Genomic DNA, 15,154 nt, shown 5'->3' with positions numbered 1-15,154 from the left:
GCGTGGCACTCGTTGAAGCGAAAGTGTGAAGGCCGCTCCACCAACACGAGCCGCGGAAAAAGATTCACGCGGTGCCGTGAATACATCTCGGCGGCATGGCAGGCCAGAAGAGGAGAAAAGATGCACGCGGGAGAAAGTGACGCACTCACTTACTTCCCCACTCGGACCTCTCCGAAGCATGTGAGGCAACTGCGCCACTATATAAAGAGACTGCCTGGTCAACACTGACAGCAACTGCGAGTCGCGAGCTTCAAAGGCGTCGCACAGCTTTTTGACGTCTTGACATCCCCGTAAGGACTAAACGAGGACGATCAGCCGGCGCTGTTCTAACGCAGTGGGGTGAGCAATTAATTTTTTTCACTGAGGAATCCGATTCGTTCATTCTTCGGGTGAACGTACGAGGCGTCCTTCTTGTTTCGTTATTATTTCAGTTTTGCTCACACCACAAAAGCCTGGCGAGTCGCTGCTTTGGAAGTCGCTAATTTTGCGAGAGTCGTTCATCGATGTTAAACCTTCTAAGGCTGGTTGTGTTTAGTGTGTATAACTAGCGAATACAACGCTAAATTATTTGCTTTTCAGATGTTTACATATGTGTGCACATGCATATGAAGGTTAAGCGAAAGGTAGCAAAGTTAACTAGGAGTTACACGTGAAAAGTCGCATAAAGAGACCAAGAGCTAAGAGACGTAGCATTTTTTATATCAGGCATTTTCAGCGCGCCTACTCTCTTACAGTTATTGCGTGGCCTAGCCACTTACACGAAATGAGCAAGAACGCGCTCAAAAACAGCGCAAATGAGAAGAAATCCATGCCGCTCTCTTTTCGTATACGCTCCGATTGTGCTTATAGATTCGCCGTTATCACAAGCCTCTCTCTATTTCAGTGGTATTGCAGAACACAGGTTTGTTCTATATGAATAGTTCCTACCTATTTCTGTAAAAATAAACTAGCTTGCTTTACGTCTAACAGCCTTAGTCCGATTAAGCAGCTGACACGTCATGATTTGACTCTCGTTCCATATACGCTTGTATTGCATTGGCATACACTAATACGTTTAACGCGACAGGGCAGATAAACTATCATTTCAGGTGCGGCAGCACTACACCACCTAGCACAGCAGAGGCATAGTTGAATGACGCCATGTACCTTATATGCTTTTAGCTTATTCTTGTTTTATGTAGTTTTCTCGCTTTGTATGAAAATTTTTTATAGCTTTCATTCAAGAATATGGCAAATTCGCTGATCCAAGCAACAGTAGGCAAAAAGTAAAGAAATACATGAAAATAGCACGTCAACAACGCCAATAAGAACGAAGTAATGAATAAATGGTACATTGCAACCCAGACTATACAGAAGTGCACGTGCACGTTTACCAACCTACTTTCGTGAATTTGTAATAAACATGTCAACAATTATGGTACTCAGGAAAAATAATATTTGTAGGCACCGTTAAAAACAACATATTCCTCAATCACTTTCACGCAGGGTGTGCCGGGTTGTGAAATGGCCATTCTTAAGTAGCAATATATATTGACAAAGGCTTTATTACACTGTGCCAAGTAAATAAATTCTTTTTGCATACTACCAGTGCATTTATATCTGCTGTGAATAAATCTAAACATGCATGTTTGAAAAATTTGCTGACAAAGTTACCAAGTGGGAGTATTATTAGCCGCCTACGCTATTTGGCCTCACGTTCCTCCTTCATTGTCGCCGTTTATCTGGGCACTCCTTCTTGGCTCCAAAGAGTGTTTGATTTACAGTGAAAGCCGTGGGATCTTTTTTTTTTCATCTTCGTGTTTGCGTATTGTGTTCTTTCCTTAACGTTGGCTCTCACTTTGTTTGGGGAAGGTGACGTTTGAAACTGTTCAATAATTGTCGAGCACTCTTCGCTCCACTGCTCAAGCGAGTGAATTACCAGGAATGACTAATGATGAGAAAATTAGTGAACAATTGTTGGGGTACAACGCATCAAAACCACATTATAATTATGAGAGACACCGTAGTGGAGGCCTGCGGAGATTTACACCCTCTGGAGTTATTTAACGTGTATCTAAATCTAAGCACACAAGCCCCAAGTATTCCCGCCTCTATCGCAAATTTTGTTAAGCAGCAGAACGATTGCCCAGCATATATTTGGTTACATGGTACTCTGCAGGACATTTGGTGGAGAGAGAAAATGCCTAGGCAAATGTGGGCAGAACAATGCACCAACAAACCGAATAGGGGTCTTGTACTTCAGGCCTTTTTGAGGCTCTGACGACTGGCAGTTTCTCACAGTATTGGAAAAAACGCAAAAGAAAGTGAAACACATGTGCGCGACACGTGATTTCTACATTCAAAGATCAGAGCTTGCTGAGAGAAAGATGGGATTCAATGTTTGTAAACAAGAATTTCTGAGACGGGAATCCCATATAACGGCGCTGTTTATATGGTTTGTTGAATTTTGTTCACGTGCTCAAAATAAACTTTTATGTTATTTTTTTTGCTGGAAATTGGAACTGCTATAGGATGACGGAACGATGTAAGAAAAAAAGGAACTCGAGGCAGCTTTCGCTGTACCGGAAGCTAGTGCGTATATAACTGGGTGGACCTGTTTTTAAATGCGAAGCATTTCTTAGAGAACTTCGGTGACTTTGAGCCTATCTAACTATCTATCTATCTATCTATCTATCTATCTATCTATCTATCTATCTATCTATCTATCTATCTATCTATCTATCTATCTATCTATCTATCTATCTATCTATCTATCTATCTATCTATCTATCTATCTATCTATCTATCTATCTATCTATCTATCTATCTATCTATCTATCTATCTATCTATCTATCTATCTAGCCACTTACAATTGGGTGCTCGCGTGATCAACCCCTTAACTTGGCGTGAACTAAAATTAGCATGGAAGGGTAAGATGGTCGTCAAACACTTCCCGCCAGACAGTGGCACATGCCCATTGGCGGGCATGTGCCGCTGGTATGCGGGTATGGGCCACATGTAATTGATGCTTAGGATTTAGCCAGGAACGACGAGAACACATATGGGCGATGTTAACACGTGAGAATTAAGAAATATTCGACATCAGTAGGGTTAACCCGACGAATTCAAAGAATAAATGTCAGCGGCCCAGCTCAAATCGAACCCAAGCATGCTGCGGGGCAATGAAGCTAGCTATGCCAGGTCTTGGAACTACTTTTCGAACAGATGGTAATCTTCGTGAAACGTCAATAGTGGTTGCATTGCTGCCTACCCAATTTTGTGAACATTACATATAGACTTCTTTGATACAGCCATCACGTCGGGTTAAGGTTGATTGTGGTTAGTTGCCATGCGCTGAAGTTGATTTATGTTGCCGTGTCGAGGGCCAGCATTCTCGCAAGTATCAGCGCTTCGCCGTATAAACTTCTGGTGTTGCTGATACACGTGTTTCGGTTGGCATCGTTGCTCAAGTGCGAAGAACTGGTTATATAAACATCTACCACTCTTCAACGTATATCTGCACGTGCAACATTTGTACATATATAAAGCGTCATTTCATGCGATGTCACTCCATAAAAGAAGTACAACAGTCTCCTTCCCTCCGCATGCTTCGCACAAGGTCAATTGCTTGGTACCTGGGATCTGCTGAACTTTTTTTCCTCTTCTCGTTTTTATTTTCTTTGTTTCAGCCAGTGATTAAATAAATACACTTCGAAGAAATCGCTAATCTATATCGAATTGCTCGCACAGAATCTGCTCATGACCAAACGCACGTGCCTGACAACTTCGGTTTAGAGTCACTGACGCCAAAGACCTGTGCTGTTACGCCCCGAAACCTTGCGAGAATATGAACAATAGTTTGGGTCAAGCTTGATATATGTTGCAGAAGAGTGTCCTTATAACAGCCATGCAGGACGTGATGGTGAGGGATGCCGTAGTGAAGGGCCAAAAAACTTTTGGTCTTCTGGTGAACATGCATTGACGTCGCACAGGGATCATGGCATCCAAATGCCGCAGCCGGCATTGAACCTTCGGCTCAACAACCAAGCACCGTAACCGCTGTGACGATGGCATTCTGAGCAGACTCAACGAAAAGCTCTAACCAAGATTTATTGCTATTTCTTTTGCGGTGTTCACCGGCAAGTGTTCGCAAAGTTTGCACGTCAGGATGGCGTGTGCAAGCTTTGTACATCTCGAGCGTTTCCCCCTAAAAAAGAAACCGGTCGTGCTTCGAAACTTCAGGCGGTTATTCAAAATGGAAATTCCGTTCGCTGATATTTGCCTGAGCGAATAACAATTTACTTGCGCTGCGCCATATTTTAGTATTTCGCGAAAGCAATGAAGGTAGCTTGTTTTGGCTCAGATTGATTGATTGATATGTGGGGTTTAACGTCCCAAAACCACTATATAATTATGAGAGACGCCGTAGTGGAGGGCTTGTTTTGGCTCAGGAGCCGTGCGCTCATCGGCAAACGCAAACGCAATATGCGCGTTGCTGCCGCTTGTTATGAAGTGCGACTCGCATAGGCGTAGCAGCCGGGGGAACAAAGGGGGTGCTAGCCCCCTTCCCCCCTCCTTTTGACACGGCACCACGGTCACTCTTGGCTCCACGCTGGGAAAACTAACAAGTAAGGCCAAGTTTTCCGTCAATAGAGTAATCACTCAATTTTGTTCTTACGGGAGAATGAAAATGTTATGTTTGCTATGTGTTACTAAAAGTTTGCTATGTGTTACAACATAGCAGACTTTCGTGAACATTTTTGCTGTGATGATTTTTCTTGTAGGCTCCCTGCGGTGCGTATCGCCTGCGCGACGCTTTTGCGTCTTGTCCTGTAGTATTGCAGAGCAGGAGAGGGCTGAAACGGGGCCCTATAATATTACTTCACTTGTTCATGCTTTTATTCTGCTGTCACCTGTTGATGCAGTAATGAATAGAATTGAGAAAACTGTTTATGGACTATTAAAAGCGTTTTCTGCTTTCGAAAAATTTTCTTCGAAAAGGGTATATAATCACCGCTGCTCTGTCGAAGCTGTTGTGAGCCGATGAGTGTAACGAATCGTTTTTAATGTCCAAATTTTTCCGTAGTGAACGGCCGAGAATTGTTTCTGCTTTAGTCTATGATAAATCTGATCAGCCTCGCTTATGATAACTTGGAACCTTCGCGGCAGTTTGCAAAGTGGCCACAAATAAAGCTGTGGACTCGAGCTCAGTAGGAAGCTCAGCTGTTAAACTTGCCCCCTAACTTGACCCACTGAGCCAGGGGGCAGGTTAAATACCGTGGTTTTTAGCACTATAGAGGCTTAGTTAGAAATCAGGCTAGTTGGTCGTCATTCAACTTGAATTGTCTTTTACAGCTGAAAATACATCTTGGACAGCAAAGAAGCACATACGTGCAGCGCTGCTAATTTCTCTCTATTTGCCTTTCTCACGGCAAGTGTGAGCTCACACAGATGTATACGCGCACAAACTACTAACCAGTCATGCTGTTTGTGAAAACATTTTATGCAACTCATAATCCATCTCGTCAGCTGCCATATGTGCATCCAAACGCATGCAAACTGAACAGCATTCTAAACACTCTTACAAGAGTGCATCCAAACACTGACATTGTTCTCTTCGGATATTTCAATTATCCTCGCATTGACCGGCATAACTACACAACTTTTAGCCAAGAAGCAACTAACTTTGTTGATGTTGATGTGTGTCTGAACTTCAACCTCTGCAGTTGAACCAACGCGTGTCGCACAGAGTCCGTCAAACACCCTAGATTTGATACTAACAAACAACCCCGATTCTATGACATCCATAACACACTTAAGGGAAATAAGCGACCACAAGGTTGTTTAGGCAACTTTTAACTTTGCCCCGATAGTATGTGAAACTTACAAAAAAAACAATTCGACTCTATGATAAGGCCAATTATGAAGCTATCAACAGCGAGCTAACCCGCTTTTTCCCGGTATTTGAGACGCAATTTAGTATTCATCCAGTGCAAGAAAACTGGTTGCTTTTCAAGAGCAAAGTGCTAGAGCTAATTGAGAAGTATATTCCGGTATGTAGTTTCCGTGCTAACAAAAACAAACCATGGTTCGACAAATCACTGAAGCGACTAGAAAATAAGAAAAAAAGATACTTCCGAGCTGCTAAACAGAGCAACAACCCACTTCTGTGGGATAAGTACTACTCAGCGGAAACCGAATACCTCACGGCAATACAAAACGCTAAGTACAAGTTTTTTCACAATGACCTTTCTTGTATGCTAACACACAATCCTAAGCAATTTCGGCGGGTGATTAACCCAGAACAAAAACACACGATAACACTAGCTAATGAAAACAATGATGTTATAAGTAACGCAGAATGTGCGGACGTATTTAACACCGCCTTTGCAAGTGTATTTACTAATGACCATGCCATGCCTCCGATTGTACTATGATCTCGATTTATTGCCAGCGAACTACCAATGCCTGACATTGTAATTTCCATTGATGGCATAATATCTTGCATAGAACGTCTGAAGTTAACATCATCAGCTGGTTTTGACGAAATTGATTCGAAGCTTTTACTTACTACTAAGAACATTTCGGCTGCTTTCTTGTGTCTTTTGTTTTTTCAATCCCTTTCAACAGGTCACTTGCCCGACGACTGGAAAGTGGGAAAGGTCGTTCCCATCCATAAATATGGCAGTAAGCAGTCACCATTAAATTATCGTCCAATCTCGTTAACAAGTATACCATGCGAAATCATCGAACATGTCATTTATTCACAAATCATGACCTTTCTAGATTTAGATGATTTCTTTAATCCTTCACAGCACGGTTTTCGCAAAGGTCTATCCTGTGAAACTCAGCTAGCTAACTTCCTTCATGATTTAAACTTAAACTTAGACTGTAACCAGCGAAATGATGCCATCTTTTTAGATTTCGCTAAAGCGTTCGATAAAGATTCTCATCAGCTCCTTCTTTTTAAACTTTCTAGCTTAAACATTAAACCTAACCTTCCTAATTGGATTGCAGCATTTCTGAGCAATCGCTCCCAATCAGTTTTTGTTAATGAGTGTGTTTCTAACCCTCTTCCAGTTACGTCCGGTGTTCCCCAAGGTTCGGTGTTAGGTCCTCTACTGTTCCTAATATACATGAACGACTTACCTTTGCACGTTTCATGTCACATTCGCATGTTCGCCGATTATTGTGTTATTTATCGTACTATACTAATCCATCTGGGCAACAAGCACTTCAACATGATCTTAAATCTATTCAAGCATGGTGTGACCATTGGCTCATGACACTTAAGCCAACTAAGTGCAAATCATTATCTTTCTCACGTCGTCAAAACCCTTTAACTTTTCCCAACACACTCGGTAATGTTGACTTGGACAGAGTCGAATCTTATAAGTATCTAGGTGTAACATTGTCATAATGATCTAACGTGGGGCGCGCATGTCACTAACATAATAGCGGGTGCTAACAAATCACTTGGATTTCTGAAACGTCATTTACGCCACGCTCTCAAACTCCTGAAACATTTAGCCTACAGATCTATTTTCAGGCCAAAGCTTGAGTATGCGGCTGCCATTTGGAGCCCGCCTCAGGCTTACTTAACAAATTCACTTGAGGCACTGCAGAACCGCACGGTACTATTTATTCATTTATCATATTCATATCATGTCAGTGTGTCATCATTGAAAGAAGAGTCATCTCTATTAACTCTTGCACTTCGTCGTCGCATTGCCACCTTAGCTCTGTTCCATAAGTTATATTACAGCTCACGTGACCGACCGGACAATATCACCACTCCAGCCCGCATATCTCATCGCAACGGTCATGCCCTACAAGTCACCCGTCCAGGCAGCCACACCAAGACATTTTCTGCCTCCTCCTTTTCACGGGCATCATCTGAATGGAACGACCTTTCCCACAGCACTGCCGCCATTACCTCTCCGAGTTTATTTTTACAAAATGTAACACATTGTCTGTCTCGCAATTAACATACATGGTTAGCATTTTTTTGTATGATTTCTCTACATCCACGCCTTATGTAACACTCCCTAGTGGGGTCTTTAAGGTAATAAATTGAAATGAAATGAAATATGTCGCCGCTATTTGTGTGATGGGCAGCTAGCCTACTTGAATTACATTTAGAAGGAAATTCTCTCTGGCTTCGTGGCATCACATAACAAGCAGGCGATTTTACGCCACACAGAAAATTTAAATGCCGAAAAATTAATGGCAAGCAATGTGCCGTATCGAAAATAGTTCTTTCTCCTATTTTTTATGTGATTGTTTAGTGGTCATTATGCAATGGGCCATTTTAACGTCATTTGTTGCCTCATGTAACAAGCTTGTGCTGTGTGCTTAACAAAGACTGTTTACACGAATATTCCGTCAAGGTTCCCCTCAAGCTGCTCAGTACAGCTTTTTCGCATGGTCTCCTCGTAACCTTGTTGCGTAGTAAACTCAATTCAATGTACAGCTAACGACCATTTCGAAAGAAAGCAGCGAGGGAGAGTTTAATGTTATAGTCGCCCAAATTTTGTTGTTTCAAAGAAAAACTTTGTTAGCATCGTTTGTATTGGTGTATTTGTGCAAGCTCCTGAGAGCCCGTTAAGAAATTTCGATACATATACAAAGAATGTAAACAATGTAGTACGCCCCTAACACCACAAATGATACATTGTTTATAGAAAAGGGTTCAAAAGTTCATAATAAGGTAATAACAATAATAATACATTAGCAATATAATTAATTATTGCACACTCCAAAGAGAGTATTTTGACTATTAGCAAATAAGCAACATATAATACATGCATGCCTCAACATATGCAAGAAAGTGCAATACTTATGAAAAATTATAACAGCAACTATTCCTTGACAAAACATGGTTGATCCTTTCGTCTGAAGAATCGGCATATAACGCGAATGTAAAACGCGCCTTCACGGGGGTAATAAAATTATTAGTTTACGTTGACAAAGGAGGGATTGCCGAATGTATGTTTTCGTGTTTCGCAGCTATAGCCTCATCCATGATAAATTTACTAAGCTAATTTTGTATATGTAGATGCTAGCCACCAAAGCATAATCAGACAAAGAGGTGCGATAGCAAGATGAGCGTCACATATTGGACGTGGCAACTAGGCTAAGGGCGCCATTCCTCGGCCTGTTAAAGTGTGATTGAATTTAGTGGTATGTAAGAGTGAACGTCGTGTCACCCTTTATGTATGCAAGTTCATATCTAAGTGCGAGCGCGTCGATGCGTCGATGAATTTCTCTCTACTGATATATATATATATATATATATATATATATATATATATATATATATATATATTTATTTATTTATTTATTTATTTATTTATTTATTTATTGTAGTGAAGATGATGAGCGCCACACAGAAAGGAGAAAGGCAGAAGGTATCACCCAGTCTCTGAAGAAGACGACGTTGGGTTGGCTGGGTACACAGGCTAGTTCCGCTATTACCACTTGACTTGTGGTGCCCGCTCTTCTATTATACAAAAGAGTGCCGCTCTAAAATGCCTCATTTTATTTGGCGGGGGTTCTGGGTAACGCATAATCGTGGAATCGCGAAACCGTACGTTGCTTCCAGTTGCTACGATGTCCACGGACGACGATCAGCAAGCACCCGCCGCGGCTTGACCTACTGCAGTTCCTTTCTGTCTCTGCTCCTTCATCAACGCGATCCACCTACCTTCAGTGGAACCAATGACAAGGACGTGGAGGACTGGCTCGACGAATACGACCGGGTGAGCAAGCACAACAAGTGGGCGATGCGCAGAAGCTTAGCGTCGTCCAATTTTATTTGACTGATATCGCCAGTCTGTGGTACAGTAATCACGAGAGAGACCTTCCCACCTGGTTGGCCTTCCAGATGGCGTTTGCGGAATTGTATTGCCATCCAGTGCTCCGCAAAGTACGGGCCGAAGAGCACTTGCGTACTAGGGCTCAGCAGAATGCTGAAAATTACACCAGTTATATTATTCACCGGCGCAATTTCGTGCTGCATCGACACCAACCTTACAGCCCAGCAGCGCGCTGACATCATCACCCTCCTCGAGTGTTTCCGCGCCAGCCTCGACCCTCACCAACTGACTTTGGGCCGTGCTTCCACAGTATCTCACCAAATCAACACTGGCCTTCACGCTCCTTCACGTCAGCGTCCGTATCGGGTATCGACATCTGAGCGTCGTATAATCGTGGAAAAAGTTGACGACATGTTGAAGCGTGGCGTCATTAAGCCCTCTAACAGCCCACCGGCTTCCCCAGTTGTTCTAGTCAAAAAAAAAGGTTGGCTCAATAGGATTCTGCGTCGACTACCGCCGGTTGAGTAAGATCACGTGCAAAGATTTTTACCCGCTACCTCGCATAGACGATGCCCTTGACTGTTTACAAGGCGCGTATGTTTTCTCGTCACTATATGTGCGCTCAGGTTATTGGGAGGTTCCCTTGGCTGACGCTCATCGCCGCAAGGCGGATTTTGTTACCTTCGATGGCTTATACGGATTTAAAGTCATGCCATTCGGGCTCTGCAATGCGCCTGCCACTTTCAAGCGCATCATCGACAATATCCTCCGTGGCCTGAAATGGCAGATATGTCTGTGTTATTTAGACAATGTCATGATATTTTCAAGAGATTTTTCAATGCATCTTCAGCGCCTCAACAGAGTGCTTACTTGCCTGACTTCCGCTGGTCTACAGCTCAATTTGAAGAAGTGCTGCTTCGGCGCTCTCAACTCCTAATTTTGGGCCATGTTGTATCTAGAGATGGCATTCTTCCGCATGCGACGAAACTCCGTGCCGTTGCCGAATTTCGTAAGCCGAAGACCTTAAAAGAACTTCACAGCTTCCTGTGTTTGTGTTCATATTTTCGTCGTTTTATTGGCAACTTCGCCTCCATCATATCGCTCTTGACTGACCTTCTTGCCGGTAACAGCGACATTTCTAGTTTGTCGTCAGCTTGTGATGATGCATTCGCCCCACTCCGCACGTCGCCTCCAATACAGCGACATATTGATCCTTTTGCCCCGACGTAAATACACACAGATGCTAGTGAAGTTGGCCTAGGTGCTGTGCTCGCCCAGCGTAAACCTGGATTTGATGAGTAGGTCGTCTCTCAAGCCAGCCGTGTACTCACAAAAGGAGAAGCCAACTATTCAGTCACCGAAAAAGAGTGTCGAGCCATCATATGGGCCATAGGGAAGTTTCGACCCCATCTTTACGGTCGCCCATTCAGCGTGGTCACAGATCATCATGCATTATGTTGGCTCGCCTCGTTAAAAAATCCCGCCGGCCGGCTAGCCCGTTGGGCGCTTCGGCTACAAGAGTACGACATTCACGTTGTTTACCGATCTGGGCGAAAACATTCCGACTCAGACGCTTTGTCCGGATCACATGTACGATGTAATGACAAGTCGACGTCTTCGCCTGCCCTCGACGTATCTGCACATAGTTTCAGTGACATGCTACAGGAGCAACGAAAAGATCCTTGGATTGCTTCACTCATCAACCTGTTGAGTCAAACTCCCTGGCAAATTATCCCTAGAGGTACACGCCGTCAAATACAGCACTTATTTATCAGAGATTGTTTGCTATACAGAATGAATTATCTCTCCGATGGACGCCAATGACTCCTGGTTATTCCCAGACGTCTCCGCTCAGACATATGCGCCTCCTTTCCCGCCAACCCACAATGCACCCATGCTGGAGTGTTAAAAACCTACACCCGCCTGTCCCACCGCTACTACTGGCAAGGAATGTATCGCTTCGGTCGTTCCTACACCCGTTCCTGCCTCGCTTGCTAGCGCTGTAAGAATCCCATTCCATATTGTCCAGCTCCACTAAAACCCTTACCTTGTCTTTTCTGACCGTTTGACCATGTTGGTATCGATCTGTATGGAACTCTTTCGATTACACTGGCTGGAAATCTCTGGGTAATCGTCGCTATCGATCACCTCACGCGCTGCGCTGAAACTTCACCACTCTCTTCGGCGTCAGCAAGTGACGTCGGTCGTTTCATATTGCATCGGATAATTTTACGTCACGGTGCACCACGTGAACTCCTGAGTGACTGAGGGTGTGTGTTTTTGTCGGGCGCCGTCGAATCGCTTCTCAAAGAATGTCAAGTCAATCATTGCACAACCACCGCGTAGCATCCTCAAACTAATGACATTACAGAACGATTCAACCGTACATTAGGATATATGCTGTCAATGTACGTCACAACGATCACTCCAACTGGGACAGTATTCTCGCTTTTGTAACATATGCGCATAATACTGCTGTCCAGACAACCACTGGTTTCTCTCCATACTTCCTCCTTTATGATTGCGAGCCCTCTTGCACGCTAGACACCATCCGTTCTTACCGCCCGGATGTTGCTGAGTCGACGACCATGTCACGAGCTTCTAAATACGCGTAAGAGGGTCGTCGGCTTGCCCCCTCTTTCACAAGTGCTGAAGAGCAACGCCAGAAACACCACCGCGATAGCCCGACGCCTCCGGCTACTTATGCATCGGATAACCTTGCCTCGCTTGGCATCGCTTCAACCAGCCCTGGTCTCTCAACGAAACTAATATACAAGTATAACGGCTCTTGCCATGTGGTTAAACAAACTTCACCCGTCAATTACACCGTGGAGCCGCTTTAGCAGCATAATCAACGACGCCGTGGACGTGAGACCGTCCACATAGACCGCCTAAAACCGTATTACGATCCCACTGTTATCTACTGCCCATGAGTCGCCAGGATGGCTCTTTTCCGAAGGGGAGGAAAATGTAGTGAAGATGATGAGTGCCACTAAGAAAGGCAGAGGGTATCACTTAGTCTGTGAAGAAGACGACGTTGGGTTTGCTGGGTACACAGGCTGGTTCCGCCATTAACACTTGACTTGTTGTAACCGCTCTCCTGTTATATAAAAGAGTGCCGCTTTAAAACACCTCCTTTGATATATATATATATATATATATATATATACATAAGGGAAACTAGGGTATACTTAAGGGCTAGTTTTTTGTGTTTTACACAATATAATTGAGATCTAACAGACAATTTTGCCAAGGAAGGTATAGAAGTTATTAGGCCAATTGTATTGTAAAAGAGAAGAAAGAAAAGTGGTGAAAAGATAACTTGCCTTGGGCAGGATCCGTGTATATATATATATATATATATATATATATATATATATATATATATATATATATATATATATATATATATTCGAAGGTCGTAGGTTCGTTTCCTGCTTACAGTTGGTAATTTTTTCATCCACTTTTCTTTCTTCTTATTTACATTCCATTAATGTTAATAACTTCCCCTGTACATTCCTTGGCATTACTGTCTGTTATATCTCATTATTATTGTGTTAAAAACACGGAAAAAACGAGCCCTTAGGTATACACTTCTTTCCCTTATATATATATAGATATATATATATATATATATATATATATCTGCTGACGAATGAGGTAGGTTCGCCCTCTCCTCCCCACGCTCTCGTGGAAGACTTGGTACGCCCCTGACTGTCCGAGCAACTATTTAGCATGTTTCACGCGGACAGATAAACAAGTTTTCAAACTTATGGGGAGTTGTGCTTAGCTCAAGGTCCTAAAATTATGAGTGAAGCAAAGGACAGGAAATGCATCGAGACTTCCAAATCGGTCACAGAAATGTGCACGGCGTACGTCCCGTGCACATTTGAGGTTACACTGGCACACCTGCAGACCAAAGAATCTCTTGAGCAAGTGAAGCACTTGCTCAAGAGCGATTAGGTTGTGTTCTGTTGGATTGAATTGTAATCAGAAACTCCTACAATAATCTGAGGCACTTGCGAAGCGGTTTCATTTTTCGCAACTAGTGTAAACGTTGTGTGGCTGAACGTAAACATCTCCTGAAAATGCACTGCATAAACATTTATAGCATTCCCGCGCCATTTGTCCGCTGTGCGTGTTCAATCTCAGTCATTCCTTTCACTGTTTGAAGTGCACGAGACGAACATGAGCGTTCGCGTTCTTCCGTGGACCACAGCAGATTTCTCGCGCGTCTTCGCGGGCACACAATGTCTTTTCATGCAACTCTGATGCTCCTTTGTATGGGAGATGCAACGCACGGCGCTTCAGCCACCATGAGAAAGATTGTTTGTAAGCGAACCTGCCTAATCTTCATACTTTCGGCTCCGTTTGGCTTCGCGTGGCTGGTAGCTGCTTTGTGCATTTGCACGAGGCGGCAATCGGCATATGCTCCGCAATTGCACTACACCACCTTTACTTCTTAGGTTCACCTTTTTATATCAAGTCACGAAGGTCACAATGATATGCTGTTTCCTTTAAAACAAGACCAAAACACCGCAGTAAATAAATCCGTAGGCGCTATTGAACATGAAGACTAGACAGATCCGTGTCTCATTCATCATTCCCTTGGTGGCTGAACCACCGCAGCTCCAGAGTGCTCTGTAGTTAATCTTAGGAGCCAATGTTTACGCCAACTTCATTCCGATCGCCCCTATGGAAAGGTAGCATCAGTGAACCTTTTGCAGCGAAAACTGTTACGAGATCCACAACACGGGGAGCGTGCGGCACCGTTGTTTTCTGCCGGTGTCCGTAAGAATTATTGCATGAAATAAGGAAAAAAGTAACTTAGTAAAAAATGCAAAGGACATGGCAGGATTCGAGCCCGTGTCACCTGCGTGTCCACAGAGTATTGTACCGCACCGTCCCGCCGGTGCTGTGTGTTACGGGCAACGCCTTTTAAAAAATCAGGTAACTACATTATTGAACAACTTTTCAACTATTATTGATTTCGAACTGTATTAACGGAAGTTTAAGACACATGTGCGAAGTCTGCTGCTCAACATATAACATCTGCTCTAGTGACACTATCTTTTTTTTTATCATGATGTTCCGGATTTAATCTTTTTGTATGAAAAATGGTGTTTTTGCGCGTGTGCACGCAAAATTTATGTAACCCATGTACAATCCGTGTGTTTATTTTTAGAACCTCCTACTTCGTCCGGTGCATGTATAGTTACTTAAGCGATATTTTTTGATGCCTTTGGTTCTTGTTGGGGTCTCAACAAAATGTTTGCGACATATTTTTCGCCTAAGGACCCCCGACCTGATGTGTTTGAAATAAACTTGACTGGACTTCAAAACTCTGTTGCCATTT

General features: G+C 43.3%; 1 protein-coding gene across 1 annotated transcript in view; it reads left to right on the top strand.

Moving 5' to 3' along the window:
• Positions 1 to 211: 211 nt before the first annotated feature.
• LOC119178145 (uncharacterized) overlaps positions 212 to 15,154 on the top strand; it is a 207,730-nt gene continuing 192,787 nt past the window's right edge. The window contains exon 1 of the mRNA XM_037429310.2: positions 212 to 339. The gene's annotated coding sequence lies outside the window, so the exon portion shown is untranslated. The remainder of the gene's footprint in view (positions 340 to 15,154) is intronic.

The sequence above is a fragment of the Rhipicephalus microplus genome, chromosome 1 (genome assembly GCF_043290135.1).
Source record: "Rhipicephalus microplus isolate Deutch F79 chromosome 1, USDA_Rmic, whole genome shotgun sequence".
NCBI lineage: Eukaryota > Metazoa > Arthropoda > Arachnida > Ixodida > Ixodidae > Rhipicephalus > Rhipicephalus microplus.
Note: the sequence above shows the minus strand (reverse complement) of the source record. Positions and strands in the feature narration are given on the sequence as shown.